Source organism: Tursiops truncatus, chromosome 11 (assembly GCF_011762595.2).
Source record: "Tursiops truncatus isolate mTurTru1 chromosome 11, mTurTru1.mat.Y, whole genome shotgun sequence".
NCBI classification, from domain to species: domain Eukaryota; kingdom Metazoa; phylum Chordata; class Mammalia; order Artiodactyla; family Delphinidae; genus Tursiops; species Tursiops truncatus.
In genome coordinates this window covers 58,884,445-58,903,316 of record NC_047044.1, presented here as the reverse complement: position 1 = coordinate 58,903,316, position 18,872 = coordinate 58,884,445, and the positions used below count along the sequence as shown (strand labels likewise).

Genomic DNA, 18,872 nt, shown 5'->3' with positions numbered 1-18,872 from the left:
CCTCAGTCTAAGCCATTCACTAAAGTTGGAACATTTTCAGGAATAAGGAAAGAAGGAAGGAGAAGGAGTGGGCAGAGCAGGGTACAGAAGTGTGCGTCAAGTCCAGACGGTGAAAGAAGGATGATGCTGTCGAGAAGAGATAAAAACTAAGCGGTAAATAGGCCCTCTGTTCTTACTTAATGCCTAAAGCGATCAGAGAGATCATCTAATCCTGATCACTCATTTTGCAGTGAAGGAAACTGACACAGAGAGAGAGACAGAGAGACAGAAAGAGAGAGAGAGGCTTATCTTAAGTCACATAGAATATTAACTGTTATCAACAGGACACACACAAGTTCTGAGTCCCAAGTGTGTGCTTTCTTCCTTTATATCACACAGCCTTCCTCCTCACTCTTGGTTTCCAAGACCCAGCCTTAGGTTTCTCTTGAGCACGCTGGGCCTCCTCCCGGGATGTGTATCAAACAGACCTCTCTTCTCTTCTGGCTGTACTGTGCCTATACCCCAGCAGTGCCTGTGAACTGGGACTGAGAGTGAAAACAAGCGTGGGAGGAGAGAAAAAGGAAACGGAGTTTCCATGATGGGGCCTGTAAGACCTTCCGCAACTTATGCATCTTTTCTGCAGTCACAGACAAGATAGACATCACCACTCTTGCAAGGGGTTGTGGGAAATCCCAGGACAGCCAATTTCTCGGTTTTCAACAAGGACAAACTCCACCTCAAGCCAGGTTGACTGCCCCCCATTCTCCATACCCCCAACCCCTGCAACAGGCTCTCACACTCCTTCACAGATAGGCAATGTCTTGCTAATCTCTAACCCTCTCCCATGTCACTGCCATTTGGAAGAACATCAGAACAAAAATTACCCTGAGTGCAGCATTTTTGCATCCTGAGACTTCTTGTGGTCTAAGGGAGCAGTTCAATTGATTTGAGGAGAAAAGAGGGATGCTATTTGATAAATAATACCAAGAAAAATGCCCACTCACTTTCATAACTCGTTTCCTCTCTCTTTTCATCTCCTCCCTCCCACAAATAAGTTTAGCTGAATAAATCCCGAAAAAAGACCATCTACAGCCTCTTTTTCTCTCCTCTTTCTTACTTACTTCTACCTCCATGATGTGGATGAGTTTTATGGGAGCCTTGTAAACTCCTACAGGAAATATTAAAGTTGTACATTTGGAAAAAAGGGATCACGTGCTGTCCATGTTGGGAGACACTAGATTCTTTCATCATCAAGGCATCAAGAATAAGAGACATCAGTTTGCCTGGACTGGTTTACAGGTAGTTCAGTCTAGAAACAGGAGTGAGAATAAGCAGACTTCTAGATCTTGAGTTAGTTCTGTGAATTCCTATCTTTAATTCTTCAGTCTCATTTCCTTGGTAACGAAGCTCTGTCCCTCCGATGCTCATGTTTATTCTTCCCTCTTTTTCTTTCACAATATCTACACCCTCTTTTCTTCTTCTCAAAATCTGTGTTTAAGCCTTTTTGCAGTAGGCCCGTGTATGGGCCGGGCACACAGTACTGTGGGTACTGGAATACCCACCTTTGTCTTGTCCTTTAGGCTGTAAACAGAACAGTTGGCAGTTATCAAGTGGAGATAGATGTCTGATCATTTCCTCTTACTGTGTGAATCATGACCTGGGCTGGGACCAAACTTCCTCTCCATTTTCTAACAGAATATGAATCATTAACCAAATGATGGTATTGGGTCTCCATGCCTACTACATTATGCTTAATCACTGGACTCCATCTAAGTTTCAGCAGAGCAAAGGAGTTATGAGAAAGTGTCTTTAGTATGGTTGTAAAGAGTTTCCTTGGGATGCACATGAAGAAAAAATCATTTGTAAGATCTCTTTCTATCTCTCTTGTGATAGCTTTAGCTTGTTATCTCTGATAGTCTCAGCAGAGATAGATAATAAACCTATCTTACTTTATTCCTAATAATGTTTCAAGTTACATGAAAATTAGACCAGATCTTTAGCTCTAATCACTCAAGCCTAATAACTCAAGATTGGACACACAGGTCGAAAGTCTGCAACCTCCAACCTCCTATCCTGGGCGCTGCTGTGTACTGTCTAGAAAGTTCCCTTGCCTCTCTATTTAGGGCTATTTGCAGTAGACAGAGTCACTGGGGATCTCTTCCAAACACTTGGGGTCTTATCAATTCTGGGGGGCTCTTTCATCGTGTCCTTGTTCTACACTGGGGACACACCTCTGCTCCTCCAACCACTGGTGGGTTCAGTAGCAAGGAGGGCACGGGAAAACCCCAGCGTAGAGGATCTTTCCACTCCTCTACCTTCCCCCAAACTCATGCAGGTGGTGACATGCTCAGCCTGGCTACCACTGAGACCAGGTGTGTTGGAGGAGCAGACCCCATCCCTCCTCAGGATTACACAGGTCATTAAGCGGTCAATAGATTCATCGATCCAACTCTGAGATGTACGGCTTGAACACTAAACCTGACAGGGGGTTATTGATCTTGAGCCTTCCAGTAAATTTGGCCCGGTGTCGTCCAGTTGTATAAATTCTCCCTCCCCTTTCACCCTAGTATATGTTGCTATAGTTATCTCCTCAACAACTTTCTTCTACAGCTTTTGAAGAAAGTGGTCATACCCACAAAAAGCAAAATTCATTCTGGCTAGGTATTCCCGAGAGTCAGAGTTATGGATGCTAGAATGGGACCCAGATGAAGCTAACAAACTTTTCTCCTTGAGAACTTTTCCAAGTGAGAATCAGATTGAAATGCAGCAAAAGTGAGGACAGCAAGACACAGAGAGGAACTTCTCAGATGAGAAAGATGAAAAATTCCTAAATATTAATTCAGGCCGTCGAAGGAACCCATGTTCTGTGACCCTAGCAAGAGTACCTCTCTGATAATAGGAAGGAAAAAAAAAATAAAGAGACCTTGTTCCAAGAGGCGCAGTGATGTATTTTTTAAGGTTGAAGTCAGGGATGTGGGAGCTTTTCTCCTGACATTTCCATTTTTTTGGCAGCCTGATTTTTCTCTGACTTGTTTCCTCCTATCCCCCAGCACCATCCTAAATCAGTACAGTCTTAAAATTGAGGTGGAAGTTGTACTCACCTGTTCGCTAGTAAAGAGCTGAGTTTGAGGCAAAGCAGTTCTCAGAGCTGGGCACAGCCCCTCCCGGCTGGGATGGAGGTGAGGAAAGGGAGAAGGTATCATATTGCATATTGTATCTTTCTCTCTGTCTTCATTAAAATGCTGTTGCCAGCTTGAAAGGGGAAGCGGAAATGAGAAAACACACACACACGTACACTCACATATGTACAGTCCCCTCCTCCTATCCTGGCCACATCCTCTGCTCTTTAGCTCTGCAGACTGACTGTAGAAGAAAATATCTGCGGTCCCCAGAGCTCACCACTAGGGAGCCCGTCCCATCACAGAGCTGCTGTGTTCTTTGCAAGACAACAGGAGATCTTTTCCTGTTAAGGGGAAGGTACAGCTCATTTAAGGATGTGTGTATAGGAAGTCTTCTAACCATATAACTGCCTCAAATAACCCCACTGCCTCACATAAAGCTTCTGTCTCCAGGAGGAGAGGTGTCTAAAAATGGTAAGGCTCTCTCCCGAAAATTATCTCAGAGAAGATGCTTACAGCCCCATCACACCCCTGAGAGGGCTCTAAGCCAGAGTGGATCTGTTTTCGTAACTCTTTCACACTCTGGTAAATTCCCCAGAAGCTTGTTTTCAAATACTGCACCATTGTAAGCAACTGTTTCTCTGTGTTGACTTCTTTTTTTTTTTTTTTAAGCAAGTTTCTTTTCGTTTCTTTTCTTTTTTAAATTTTATTTATTTATTTTTGGCTGTGTTGGGTCTTCGTTGCTGTGCAAGGGCTTTCTCTAGTTGCGGCGAGCGGGGGCCACTCTTCATCTCATCATGGTGCATGGGCCTCTCACTGTCGCGGCCTCTCTTGTTGCGGAGCACAGGCTCCAGACGCGCAGCTCAGTAGTGTGGCTCACAGGCCTAGTCGCTCCGCGGCATGTGGGATCTTCCCAGACCAGGGCTCGAACCCGTGTCCTCCGCATTGGCAGGCAGATTCTCAACCACTGCGCCACCAGGGAAGCCCTTGACTTCTTAATATTTTGTTTTCATGCTCAAACCAATTCAAAGTATTTCTTTTTGTAAATAAATGATTGCTTTCCGAAGGTTTTCCAAAATCTGTCACATCCTGGAGATGTCTTCAATTTATTGGCTTTCAGTTCCAAGAAGACTTACTAGACTCTAGAATTTTTTCCCATTCCTCTATCACTTTCACCTCTGACCAGCATTCAGCATCCTTGACAATACCTCTCCTTATCTCTCCAATATTTCCTAATATTTTTTCTTCTTTGTTGTTGCACCATTCAAGTTATTTCCTATCTTTCTTTCCTGGTCCTAATTCTGTTTCCTTCCCTGTGTCATTTACTTATAAATATGTATCATAATATTTATTGTACAAGACACACCTCTGATGTGCTAAGTAACTGTGACTGACTTTCGCGTATTCATTCTTTTTTTCCCAAAAAATGTATGGCTATAACTACAGCTGGATCTCTTTTTACCATGTTCCCAAATTCCATTTCCAATTGCCAACAGGACACCTTCATTGGATACTCACAATATATAGTATCGTGGAGAAGCCTAAATAAAATTGCTGCTCAGCAAATTGTTCTCTAAACATTACTTTCTTCAAAGATAAGTAGTATTAAAATAATAATTCTTGATGTCTCTCTCTCTCTAATACACAGAGACACACACAATACATTCATTTATATGTAGGGATAAAAATGTCTAACATATTCTCCCAGTACATGGTAGGTGCGTTTAAACATATGCTTTTCTGAGAATCAACTCAAAATCAACAGATAAAAAAGCCAATGCTAGCACTCCCTTGGTCTCTTTAACATTATTTTTTTCTGTACAAATTAACTACAACAACTAGCTAATGGAACTCTTAAAATTATTTTTAACCTTAAGTTTCTGAAATTCATTAATTTCCTTGACAGTTATTTTCAACATGCTGGGGACAGGGAAAGTACCACCTCTATAGCGCATTTTAATTTTTAGCGTGATAGGAAGCTGCTCCCGGTATTTAGTGCCTGAGGACCAAAGATGCTGAACGTCTCCGAAGCCGCAGGACTGTTCAGCAACAGGAATGACCGTCCCAGCCATAATGCCAACATTCTGATAAACATGGGTGGTTTCACGGTTAGGAGATTCGGTTCTGGAGTCACACCCTGGTGCTAGGTGACTCTGTGGTCCTGGACACATTAATTAACACCTCCAGGCCTCAACTTCCTATCTGCAAAATGAAGATAATCTTAAAGGACTGGTTGCAAAGCTATAGGAAAAAAGGAATGGAGAGTATATAGTCCAGGGCTGAACTCACGGCAAATGCTCAACAAATTGCAGCTATTTTCTTAAGGCTCTTGAATACAACGTTTTCAATTTATCTATCAATTGAAATGCTATATATCCCTGTATCCATCAAAGTGACCTTACTGATTAAAGAAGCCATTTCACAAGGAAATTTCTAGAGATTCTGTTTGTTAAAGAAATGTTTGCTTCTTTATAAGCTGTTGCTGAAAGATGAGGATGGGGCTTCCCTGGTGGCGCAGTGGTTGAGAATCTGCCTACCAATGTAGGGGACACGGGTTCAAGCCCTGGTCTGGGAAGATCCCAAATGCCGCGGAGCAACTGGGCCTGTGAGCCACAGCTACTGAGCCTGCGCGTCTGGAGCTTGTGTTCTGCAACACGAGAGGCCGCGACAATGAGAGGCCCGCGCACCGCGATGAAGAGTGGCCCCCACTCGCCGCAACTAGAGAAAGCCCTCACACAGAAATGAAGACCCAACACAGCCTAAATAAATAAATAAATTTATAAAAAAAAAAAAAAGATGAGGATGAAGGCTACATGATTTCCAGGAGGATAAAGAAGGCCAGAATATTCTTCTATGTTTGTCTTCTTCCTCAGTTGTAGAGTATTTCTCTCTTAGCTACTCTTCCTCTGTCCTTTAATAACATTAAGAGCCTCAGTTGACACTGTAAAGTTCTCTGATCATATATTCCACAGGCTTCCTGAAACTTTGACCAATTGTCCTTTTTCTGCTAGATGCAGTTCAGGATTTCAGGAAGTTTTTAGGAGATTTTGTTCATTTTTTTTTTCTTGGTTAAAAATAAAAACCCTTAAACCATCTGAGATGTTGAGTTAGCTCTCTGCTGCCCATGCGATTCATCAGTTCAACACTTCATCACATGGCCAGATTGTCATCTTAGGGTGGCCTCCCTCCGTGCTTTATGAAATTTAGTAAAAACACTGAACTGGGAGTAAAAATGCCATCTGGCTTTAACACTAGCTATATGACAATTACTTATCTTCCCTGGCTATCAGTTTCCTCTTCTGACAAACAGAGGAATATTTTCTAAGATTCTCTTGGGTCTAGAAACGTATAATACGTACATACACTGTTTTTCTCTTCTTTCATGTACCCATGTGTGGTTTATTACAGAAAACGAAAATATTAAGTGACGGATCTTTGGTAAGAAATCACTAGGAAGATAAGAGAGAATGCGTTAGGGAAAAAAAAAAAACAAACCTGTTGGCCTTTGCAAAGCTAAGTAAAAATTGCTTTTGCATGATATTATCCTCCAGACATGTAACCTGATAACACTGATAAGTAAGCACTGAGGTGTCATCAAACAGATGAGCTGGGGCTGGGCATGAGTTCTGAAGCTATAGAACGGAGAGCTAGTTGGCAGGCTGCCAGCCAGACCTGGGGCAGAGCCAGGACAGCTGCCTGGCGAGGCTGTCCCAGGATGGAGAAGCTGCTGTTCACAGCCGCTGCTCTGGGCCGAGCAGCTGGGCCTCCCTGCCCAGGCCCAGATGCAAGCGACATGCTTCCATCTCAGTTCTCAGCTTTCCCTTTTTCACACCCTCGGGTTTGCAAACAGCCATTTTCTACTGAGTCTGTCTCTTCAAATTACCAATGTGGGAGTTTGAGTGAGTTTGTCTCCTTCCTGTGCCAAAGGCTCAAAATTGGGGAGTGGGCGTGGATGGAACCCTAGGGGAGAAGGTGAGGGTTCAACTCGTCAAGGAGTTGAAAGTTTTCTGAACTGTCTCCACACCAGAAAATGTCCTCCGAGATCATCTTGTCCTTTTCTCTGCTTCTGTGCTCTGTGAGTACAGGATTCCAAGAAGTGGGATTTGCTAACTTTTCTATCGCACCCGTTCCCCTGAATCACTCAACTTAATTGCAGGAAAGTTCTTAGTTCTGTTTTGCTATCTCTTCCCTAGTTGGAAGTCCAGCAGAACTAAAGAGCAATATGTCACAGCCCTCTGCAGAAGGTGTTCCTGTAGAGATCTGAAATGATAATTCTATTTAAATTGTATTTAATTGGGTACCTTCTAAGTTCCAGAGATAAGCTAGATCCAGGGGGATACAAAGAGAGACAATATGAAATGCTATCTCCTAGAGGGCTTACTCTCTTGTGTGATCAAATAATTTGGGAAAATACATGGTTAACAAAAGAAAAACCTGATTCTTTAAGGTACAACTTCTCGAAGCTTTTAATAAGCTGATATGAATTGTGACTCTCTTAGGAGTTTCTATTTCCCAAATGTCTTAGTCTTTTTGTTTTGTTTTGTATTTTTGGAGGAACATCCCAAGAAAATTACTTATGGGGAAGTTGTCCTCCACTACATCCATTTCAGTTCTGCCTTCTCTAGATTAAATAATGACGTTCCTGTCTTTTGTCATACTCAGATGATTTGAACACAGATTGTTTGACTATCTGGTAAGCCTATGTCCTAGCTTTCATCTGATCAAGGCTGTTTAATTTAGAAGCACGTTGTTTAATTTAAAGGTCTCACTGGGGTCTCAAGTGTGATTCACGTAGTGAGCTCAGTGTTTTATAACCCCTTTGAGGAGGACAGAGCCTGGGGTCCACGGATGTGAGTGGAGGAGAAGGGATCTGGGGATTTCACAGGATGGGAGTCAGAGGACTTTGGGGGCCCTGTGGACTTCAGGAATGAGAAATGTGGAATAATTTTCAGCTTGGTCTCCCTACCTAGAAGAAAAGAGGGCTTCTAGGAGGGTTCCTCTCTCTACCAGGAACCTGATACAAAGTCAACACTTATAGCAATGGTAAAACTGGTGGTAGGAAAAGAACAAGGGGGATGACTGAAATGCAATCAAAATGTTTGGGTGAAAGAGCATTTAAAGTGGGTTGAACCTTCGAGAAACTATGGAGCAAGTGCCAGCAGGCGAGTGACCTCATGGACTTGGGAAGCGTTTTAAGCTGGGGTCTTTAGGTCCAGCACTCTAAAACCTTAAAAGGATAGGCATGAAAAGCCACAGCAGCAGGTAGAATTTGGAGGCTGCTGTAGATTTAGTATAAGGGAAAATATGTAGGGTTTGAGTGTGGGGTTAGGGTTTAGAGGCAGAACACAAGAACTTGGGTTCCAGTGAAGACGGCGCAAGAGTTAAACAGATTGGAGGAAGCGGGGGCCTCTTTTCTAAGCCTACGTCCTTTGCTCATCTCTACAGAAGGGAAGCTCCGAAGCCCTGAGGCCATTCCTCCAAAGCAAGACTGCTCTCCCCAGACACAGTGGACCAGAGACCCGGGCGGAGTGGACAGGCAGGCACGGGAGGGTGTGGGGCAGCACCCGTGATGGGGGTAGAACACCACACCAGGATTGCTGGAAAGATGTCAAAATGCTTCATCCGCGTCGTGTCAGTTAATCAGAGGAAGTGGGACAACCGTCAACCTCTGATCAGAGGGACTGTTGCAGAGAGGGAGATCGTGTAGCATCCAGCCCAGCCCTTGGTCTGGGCAGGAGTCTCGGCTCCAAGGAGAGTTCTCTCTGTTAGGGTTAGAGAGAAAGAAAGAGGAAGAAGTGAGGAGAAGAAAGAAGAGAAGACAAACCAGGGAGAAGCACAGAGAGAATCTGAAAGGAAGTGATTCACACACAAGAGAAAGTAAAACTGGAGCGTAACCTCCCCAGTTTTGAAAGGCGAGTTGCTCTAACCGACCTCTTACAGGAAACATCTCATCTTTCGCAGGCACCTGGTCCCGTCACAACTGCCCTCCTCCTTCCCTGGAGGAGCAGTTCCCTCCTCTGGAGCCCCTCCTGCCCTTACCAGCTCAGACCTAGCAGCTGGCAAGGCCCACCTTAGAAGGTAGGGGTAAATGAGAGGGTGGGTGTGAATGAGATTTAAACCAAAGTGTTCTACAATCCCATACTATCATTTTTGCTGCGCTCAGGAGGAACTTGTTTCTTTTGACCTACATTTGCTAAAAGAGTGAGGAGTCCAAAAGCCTGTCCTTTAGGCTTTGCTCTGAACCTCTCCTGGATTTCAGGATTCTTCACTACAAAATGATCAGATACAAATAAATGGTCTTTAAGGTTCTTTCCAGTATAATAGTTTCTGTTTCTAATAATACTAGTTACCATTTGTTGAGTAAATCTGGGAAAAACAATGAATGTATATTAACTCTAGCCTTCAAAATCCACTTCTGTAGAGTGGATTTGATAACCCACAGATGAATTAAATGAGACTTTAAGCAGAATCTGTGTGTCCTGACGTTTCCCTTCCCGCAAACCTCTGTACTCACAGATGAATTCTTCAAATAATTTTTTCCCTAAAGACCACCAGGTGGCAGCCTATACCAATTCTCTGAGTTCCGGTTGTGGTTACTTACTAGGTGGCATCAGCAACTAGCCCACAGCTCAGAAGGTTGACCTAACCCAAAATGATGAATTAACCCAGGAGACTGGCTGGATTTAGGGGCTAAAGTGGGTAAATGAGGGTTTCTTCTTCAGATTGGGTAAATTTTTATTTGGGTCAGAAAGTTCAATAGGATTTCAGAAGGTTGAGGAAAAAAATGAAGGTTAATGCTGGCAAATCTGAGCAAACATTAAGTACCAAGGTGGAAAATACAGGTTATGTTTGGGAAAACTCAAGTAGCACAAGGTGAGTTGTATGACGAAGAACGAGAGGAACATAAGATTGTTAAGACAGTTTGAGGCTAGATCTAAGAAATCCTTGGATGTCATGGCTCAGGGTTTGAACTTTGTTTTATTTTGTAAATTTTTCTTTTGTAATAATTTCGAATTTATGGAAGAATTGTAAGAAGAATAAAGAGAACTCCAGGTCATCTGTCACCCAGACTGACATATTTTTCTTTATCACAGTCTCTTTTTTTTTTCTGAACCATGTGAGAATAATTTGCAGATGTTATGCCCCTTTACCCTTTACCTAAAAACAAAGCTACTGATTTTTACACATCTAGTACAATGATCAAAATCAGGAAATTTGACAGTGATACAATACTATTATCTAATATAGATCTTATTCAAATTTCATTTCTTCCCCCATAATGTGCAGGATCACACACGGCACACAGATTTCACGTCTCTTTCGTCTCCTTTTGTCTGGAACTGCTCTTCAACTCCCATTTGTCTCTCATGACCTTGACATTTGGGAAGAGTATAGTCCTTCTATCCTGTAGGGCGTCCCCCAAGTTGGTTTTTTTGCAGTTGCATGTTATTAACGTTGGGTTAGACAACTTTCATGGGTCAGGATGATGTAAGTGATGTAACATCCTTCTCAGTGCATCACATCGGGAAGCCCATGGCATAAATTTTCCCATTATTGGTAACACAAGGCAGTATTCTCCTTTTGTTTTGTCTTTTATTGTAAAGTTATAATTTTCCTATTTAATTAATAAGTGCTTTTAAATATTTTGAAAGTAAGTAAACATCCTATTCCTTATCAAACTTTCAACTTTCACTTACTAGTTTTAGTATTATATTTTCTTAATGGTGGAGAGTCAAAAATATACCAAAAATGTATGGAGTAGGGTAGGATATAATTAGAACCATGTTTAGAAATACCATTCTGGAAGCTGTGTCTGTGCATTATGTGTTTGTGTGTGGTGTGTGAGTGTGCGTGTGTGTGTGTGTGAGAGAGAGAGTGATTTTACTCTCTTTAACTCCTGTTACTGACCTTCTTCTGCCTAGAACTCTGGTATTGGAGTTCTAACCTGCTTCAAGAAATCTTTTAACCTTGAGTCTAGCACATGACAACCCTGATAGATTAGAGAGGGAAAAAAATACCCTCTTCCAGGTCAATGCTGCCCGATCTCAGAGCACCCACCTTGGTTGTATTTGCTCGCTTGGGCAGACACCCCTGTGCAAGACACAACCAGCACAGTGATAACTGCAGGAGCCTACAGCTCTGGGTTGGATTTGGGGGCCATTAGAATCTGGGAGAGAACAAACATTTCTTAAGCTTTCACTATCCACCTACCTCTCTTCTAGATGTTTCACAATGCAGCCACTCAGTTAAATCTCACAGCAAGGAACCCTTCAAGGCAGGCATTATTATTCCTAACGTACAGATGAAGAAAATGAGTTCCAGCGGTCTCCGTATAAGGCCAGGATTTCATCCCTGGTCTGTCTGATTATGAAACCTGTATCACTTCTGCTCCACTCATTGCCATGGCCATACCAAGAGCAACCCTTGTCATTGTCTCAGTAACTGATATAAACAGCTTCTTAATATGCATTTTCCTCCCAGCATGGTGGGCAATAAAGAGCAGATACCATTTGTCTTATTTTATAGAGGAAGATATTGCCCACACAGCTAGTGACAAAATTAACCTTTTTGACTTTCGGTCAGAAGATTTTTCTAATTATAGCTTGTCCCTCCTTCTTCTGAGGAGGGAGGAGAGGATATGGGTGGCTGAGGGGGGAAAACATAGGGCGTAAAAGCTGTAGGGATGGAGGATTTCAGGGGTAGGGAGACGCCTCTTCTGGCTTCCTGGACGTGGGCTGTGGAGCTGCCCAGTGGTGCCTGTGGGCTTTGGGATGCAGGTCACATCTGAGCCCTTCTTGGCTCCTTTGCCAGAGCCCATGAGATTGGCAGGGACCCTAGAGAAGAACCACTCTTCTCTCGGGGGCAGGGCCAATGCTGAGCAGCTGAGCAAGCAGGACTGGGCAGGCAGGCAGGGCCATCTCCTCCAGCTAATCGGTTGTCCAGAGTCCCTGGAGCATAGCTTCCCTCTGTCCTTCCTCCCTCCCTCCTTCCCTCCCTTGGGAGGCAAGAACTGACTTCTCTCCCTTCTTACTCCCAGTGGCTCTCAAGGCCCCCGGGGGAGATCTCTGCCTGGGAACAAGAGAGAGCTGAAGGAGTGATGGAATCTCAAAGTACAAAAGCAAAGGAAGAACCAGGTTTCTCCTCTGTTTTTTGCTTAAAAGACAAGAGGCCCCTAGGATATAGAACAGACGACAAATTTGCAGACATTGCAGGGGAGGGGAAAAGTTAAAAGCCACAGGAAAAGTTAACTCTGAGAGTAAAGAAAAAGAGCCTCAATAAATATCTATATGTCTTCCCACTCCCCCAAATAACAGGCTGAAATGTGAGTGGGAACTGGCTTAGGATTGAAATAAAGGAAGATTTCTGTGGAGTTTTGAAGTTTTATGTCACTTTATGGGGGTAGATAAACCTGTCAGGTCCAGCTTGGACACTGAGGGAAGGGTGGGATGATGCTGGAAGGAAGAGTGTGTTTCACAGGAAGACAGTGATGAAGCGAGTGGTGGGCTGTCAGGATTTGAATCCCTGCCCTGCCATCATTAACCAGCGATGTGAGTTTGCATGAGCTGCATGGCCTTGAAGCCTTAGTCTTCTCATGTAACATGGGACAGTAACAGTGCACATCTCTGGTGTAGTGGGAGTGAAATGAGAGGGTATATAAAGCTTAGTATATCACCCAGTACATAGTAAGTGAGCAAAGAATTTAGCTGTTTGTTATCACACTTTTTTTTTTTTTTTTTTTTTTTTTTTTGCGGTACGCGGGCCTCTCACTGTTGCGGCCTCTCCCGCTGCGGAGCACAGGCTCCGGACGCGCAGGCTCAGCGGCCATGGCTCACGGGCCCAGCCGCTCCGCGGCATGTGGGATCTTCCCGGACCGGGGCACGAACCCCTGTCCCCTGCATCGGCAGGCGGACTCTCAACCACTGCACCACCAGGGAAGCCCTGTTATCACACTTTTTACTTATGATGAAAAGAACGTTGGGTTGAGGGTGAGGAAAACCGTTCTTTTATTTCTACATCTTTCAAGATATCCAGTTCTTTTCCTGGTAAATAATATCTTCTTTCCTTTATATGTCCTTTATGCAAAAGGGCTGCATAGTGTGAGATCCAAGATCTGTTTCCAGTTGTGATATTAACTCACGTTTTGAGATAATGCAAATTATGTCACTACTCCGAGCCTCAGTTTCCCCAAATATATATGGAGAGGATAACACCTATTTTGGGTTGCTGGTTAACAGCATAGTGTTTTGAATCAGACAGGCCTGGATTTAAATTGTACCTTTAACACTTACTAGCTGTCTGACTGTGAGTATTGTAATTAACATCTCTGAGCCTCAGCTTCCTCCACTGTTAAGTGGGAATTATAATACCAAATACCTTGTTGAGCTTTCAAAGGACAATTTAAGACATTTAAGTATAAGCTGCTTAACCCAGAGCTCTGCACAAAGTAGGCATCCTCCAAGTAAAATGAGTAGCTGGTAGCTTTTTGGTCTAAATGAAATTGCCTACGAAGTATTTTTTTCAATCACATTTCTTTTGCCTAAGACAAGACGTAGATAATGAGTGTACAAATTTAAAATCCTTCTGCTTTCCCCATTTAGACAGACCCACTGAAAAGGTATCTGAGAATATCAGTCCAGAATTCAACCACAGCCTGCTCCAACACTCCCGTCCCCTGTTCCCTTCCCCTCCACACTAGCTAACAAGGCCCATCCGTCAACTCTCAAGCTCACCTTTGTCATGCAGAGTGGACGAGTCGCTAGCTACCAAGCTCACCACCCCCCCCAAAAAAACACACCAACACAGGTGCACACATTCTGCGCTCCACACACATAATTTCTCAAAAGCCAAATTAAAGTCACCGTCCATCCAAGGACAGAAGTCTCTTTCCTCGTCCCTTCTCCCGGGGGAATCCTCACTTTCCACTGACATCACCCTGCACTCCCCATCCTCGAACACAGGCACAAACTGGACACCATCTCACTTCTCCTCCCCTACTCTATTGCTCAGTAATTATATTCTCCGCCTCCCAGTGTCATGCTAATACAGGCTCCTGGCACAGCTGCCCAGATTAAATTAGAGCCCAAACCAGCAGGCTGACTAATTATATTTTCAGCCTGGAATTCTCTTCCCCCACCTTTGGGGTATGGAGCCAATGAGGAGTAAATTAGCGCTGCCAATATTTGCTGAGGACATTTGACTCTTCTTGCCTGGGTGGTTTTGTCTTCCCCATCCAATCTGGGCCCCTGGAATTAGATTAGATCAGAAAGAGAGAAGAGAGTTTTACTCAAAGGACCTTCCTAAATCCCATCCATCCTCCTGCCGGCTAGCTCAGCTGTGCGTGGCCACCAACATCAGGCCAAAGACGAAAGAATGGCACCGAACTATTTCTCAAGACTGAGATTCTACTCCTGCCTTTAGGAGTCCTTCCCCTCTTCCCAACTCCGAAGTCTCTTCTCCAAATATTCATTGCCACTTATCCTGCAATGATTGTGGCTGAGTTCTTCCACCTCTGTCTCAAGTGGAAAAGAAGGCTACTTTCTTTAACAGAATACTGTTTTACAGTTTATCCACCAACTTTTGTCTTCGTGGCTGGAACATAATAAGTATTCCAAATTGCCTGGAGACAAGATTTGCCAGTCCTTCATTTCTTCATTCCATGAACATTTGTTGTGCACTTACCATACGCCCCATAATGAGATGGACGTGAAAGTATGGAAAGGCGTAACTCCTGCTTTGAAGAAGAGCAGGGACGCATGATTGGTCTAACTACGTATAGATGTGCAGGTGGATAGATCCTTTGAGAAATCTGTGCTTCACGCAGTGCTGGCACAGAGGCTTGGGACAGGGATCAGCAAAGGCATCATTGAAGAGGTGACCCTTGCGTGAAGTTTTGAAAAGTTGTTCAGAAAACCATTAAAGGACTTCTCTGGTGGCGCAGTGGTTAAGAATCCACCTGCCAATGCAGGGGACACGGGTTCGAGCCCTGGTCCGGGACGATCCCACATGCCCTGGAGCAAATCAGCCTGTGCGCCACAGCTACTGAAGCCCACGTACCACAACTATTGAAGCCCGCATGCCTAGAGCCCGTGCTCTGCAACAAGAGAAGCCACCACAATGAGAAGTATGCACACCGCAACGAAGAGTAGTCCCCACTCGCTGCAACTAGAGAAAGCCTGTGCACAGCAACGAAGACCCAACGCAGCCAAAAACAAATAAATCTATTAAAAAAAAAAAAAAAGAAAACCATTACAGTTAGGACAGGAATTCTGAGAGAAGAGATCAGAGATACAGAGGCAAGAAAGGCACGGACATTCATGACCTGGAAGCATAAGGAATAAGACAAGTCAGAAGGATGAGTCTTGAGAAGTATAATAATGTTTTATTTCTAGATCTTTGGGGGGCCCTAATTCATGTCTTCTTAGCTCAGGGAGAACAACTGCCTCTCCAAGACCTGAGCTCCCTCGGTTAGGGTCCCTTCCTTTGTTATCAACTTTCCTCTTCAAGTTTGCTTGTAATAATCCCTCCTACAAAAAAATGTCTTATTCTTATACGGGACTATTTCCTTTGGAGGCACATTTAAGAAGGAAGCTACGATTTCCAAAGAACTGAAGGCAAAAAAATTCTGGTGGTAGATTTGTTGAAAATAAAATAAAACCAGAAAAAACCAAAACAAAACAAAAACCTCTGACTGGCTCGTGGATGCTTTCCCATATAGTTACCAATCTCCTGTACCTCTTCCTTGCTTCATTTGTTCATTTAGCACTCATTTTCCCAGGCTCTTTTCTATATCAAGCACTATTCTAGAAATGATCCAGCATCGGTGAATAAGACAGCCCTTCCCCTTGAGAAATTTAGTCTAGAGGAAGATAGACTGACACACTGATACTTAAAAGGAGAGTGTGGTGAGAGCACAGAGGAAGAACACTGTATTCATTTCCTAGGGCTGCTGCAGCCAAGTACTGAAAGCTGGGCTGCTTAACACAGCAGAAATTTATTGTCTCACAGTTCTGGAGGCTGAAAGTCCAGAATCAAGGTGTTAGCCAAGCCATGCTCCCTTGAAGCGAGTGGTGGGAAATCCTTCTTTTTCTCCTCCTACCTTCTGGTGTGTTGCTAGCAATGTTTGGCATTCCTTAGCCAGTATAAGCATCACTCCAATCCTCTGGGTTCACGTGGCATACCCCCTGTGTATCTCTGTCTTCACATGGCTGTCTTCTTATAAGGACACCAATCATACAGGATGGGGTCCCACCCTCCTCCAGTATGACCTCATTTTAACTTAACTAATTACATCTTCAGTGATCTAAATTTCTTGATAAGATAGCATTCTAAGGTACTAGGGGTTAAGATGTCAACACATTTTTTTTTGGAGGGAACACAATTCAACTTGCATCAGGTACCTAACTCTTCCTAGGTATATCATGAAGTTTCCTAGAGGTGTGATTGAACTAAGTTTTGATTCCAGAAAATCAAGTATGAGTGAGCCAAAAGGGTGATTTAGGGGAAGATGTTCTTACAGAGGAAATAACATTAGAAGGGGCATAAAAGTATAGAAGGGGCATGAACAGTCCAGGGAAGTGTGAAGAGTTTCCCGCAGCTATAGAATAGAATATTCAGAAATAAAGTAGTAACTATGGACATGAGAAGTGCTTGCATCAGATAGTGACAGGCACTAAGATGTGTAGACTTTTTCCTAGTGTCAATGAGATGCTGTGTTTTACTTAAGGACTTGTGACTTACCACTCTGACCACAGAAGAATGGGGCCCTTGGCTGTTAGTAAGTGTGATACAGGAAAAGGAAAGTGGCAGATGGCTCTTTCTCTGTGGCTGAAATGGACTCCTATGGCCCTCCTTCAGTAGAGTGGGCGTGGGCCTCATCTCTGGACTTCCCAATAAGATACAAATCCCAAAGGAAACAGACTCTGTCTTATTCACGTCTATGTTCCCAGTTCTCTGCACAACAGCTGGTGCAATACAGTGCATGCTGAACTTAGATGGGCTGAGTGAATGGACAGATAGTAAGGTATGTTTAGGGCATGAAGACTGAGCAGGCCCTGTGGGCCAAGTAATATACCTAGACTCATGCCATTTACTGGGCCTTGGCAGGTCATAAGGGAAGACTCACAGAAATCTCCTTCAGTAGTCCAGGTTTACTGTAAGGCTATGTGGGGAAGTAAAGTAGCAGGAGAGCACATGGTAGCAGCAGCTCAATTATTCTGAATCCAGGAATGCCAGGACCGTGATGCCCAGAGAGGGAGAAAGGGATAATTGAGGAAACAAGTTGAGCTCTCCTAACTCACTGTCTGCGTGTCCCTAAGTTTACATTTCCCAAGAAAGGATCTGATTAGGTCTCTTCACCAATATCTGAAATGAAGCGTCCCACTGCGTTTTGTTTTTTGGTGGTTTTTTTTTTGGCTGCGTTGTCTTTGTTGCTGCATGCAGGCTTTCTCTAGTTGTGGTGAGTGGGGGCTACTCTTCGTTGTGGTGCGCGGGCTTCTCATTGCGGTGGCTTCTCTTGTTGTGGAGCACAGGCTCTAGGTGCATGGGCTTCAGTAGTTGTGGCACGCGGGCTCGGTAGTTGTGGCTTGAGGGCTCTAGAGCACAAGCTCAGTAGTTGTGGCGCATGGGCTTAGTTGACCCGCAGCATGTGGGATCTTCCCAGACCAGGGCTCGAACCCATTTCCCCTGCATTGGCAGGCGGATTCTTAACCACTGTGCCACCAGGGAAGTCCCCCACTGGGGTTGTGCCCCAGGCCCTTTAGAGGGGACTGATGTCCTTCACACATAATCTATACAAGGTCTCCTCTGGCCATTGGTGCAATCAACTCCACTGTTGAGCTACAGTTTTTAGATAAAGCCTTAATTATAACTTTAGGGGGAATGAACCACCATCATCAAAAAGGGACAGTGGGCCAAGCAGACCCTTAAATAAATGCAATGTACAAACTCCTTTAACAAAAGTAACGGGTAAAGTCAAACAGGCTTTATATCAACTCAAACTTATGTGAAGAGAAAAACTGACTAGAAGAAATTTTATCTTAAACACCTTACAGTAACCTACTTGCATTTAACTGAGCCCTGTTGCTGTGAAGAATATAGCTCACACACAGGCGTGGATGAATAATTTGTACATCTTTCAAGCATTCACTGAATACTATCTTATATACACATGTACATTAATTTGAGAAAGATTTATCTGCCGATCCCTAGATATACTTCTTTTTTGTTGATCTTTTGGAGGGGTGGTCTGAAGAGAAGAACGGGTGGTCTGAAGAGAAGAACAGTTGGTCCTCACTCACGAACCATGTAATGCCCCCAGCCTGAACTCTTCGGATACCAAGTCTCCTCCACTCTTCTCTACTTCAGACATCAGATGGGTAGTGGGTATTTGTTTGGAAAGTTCTCTGGGTAATGTGACGTACTGGTACTTGTAGTGTTTGTCAAAGGACAAGTCTGAGTTGTCAGCGAGTTGCATGTCCACCTTGGGCCAAGGCAACGACTGGACTGCCAGACACTTATTTTTAAGACCCTTCTTCAGAATAAGCAATTGACTGTATCAGAATGAGATGGTCTGTGTCAGAAATTCCACGGCCCTTGAGGATCCTGCCATTTCCTCAGCATGTGCCTTGTACGGGCTTATGCATATTTTATGGACTGCCTTTCGTACTTTTCCTCACACGCGGGCCTTATCTATCTCCCCAGCCACACTGGGTGATCAAAAGATTATGAACCTTGCAGTCAGGTAAGTGTGGGTAAGAGTCCCTCTGTGGCACTTTA

At 43.9% G+C, this 18,872-nt stretch overlaps 1 protein-coding gene across 1 annotated transcript in view; it reads right to left on the bottom strand.

The window, feature by feature from the left end:
• Positions 1-3,222, bottom strand: part of TESPA1 (thymocyte expressed, positive selection associated 1) — a 38,383-nt gene extending 35,161 nt beyond the window's left edge. The window contains exon 1 of the mRNA XM_019947017.3: positions 3,081-3,222. The gene's annotated coding sequence lies outside the window, so the exon portion shown is untranslated. The remainder of the gene's footprint in view (positions 1-3,080) is intronic.
• Positions 3,223-18,872: the final 15,650 nt, after the last annotated feature.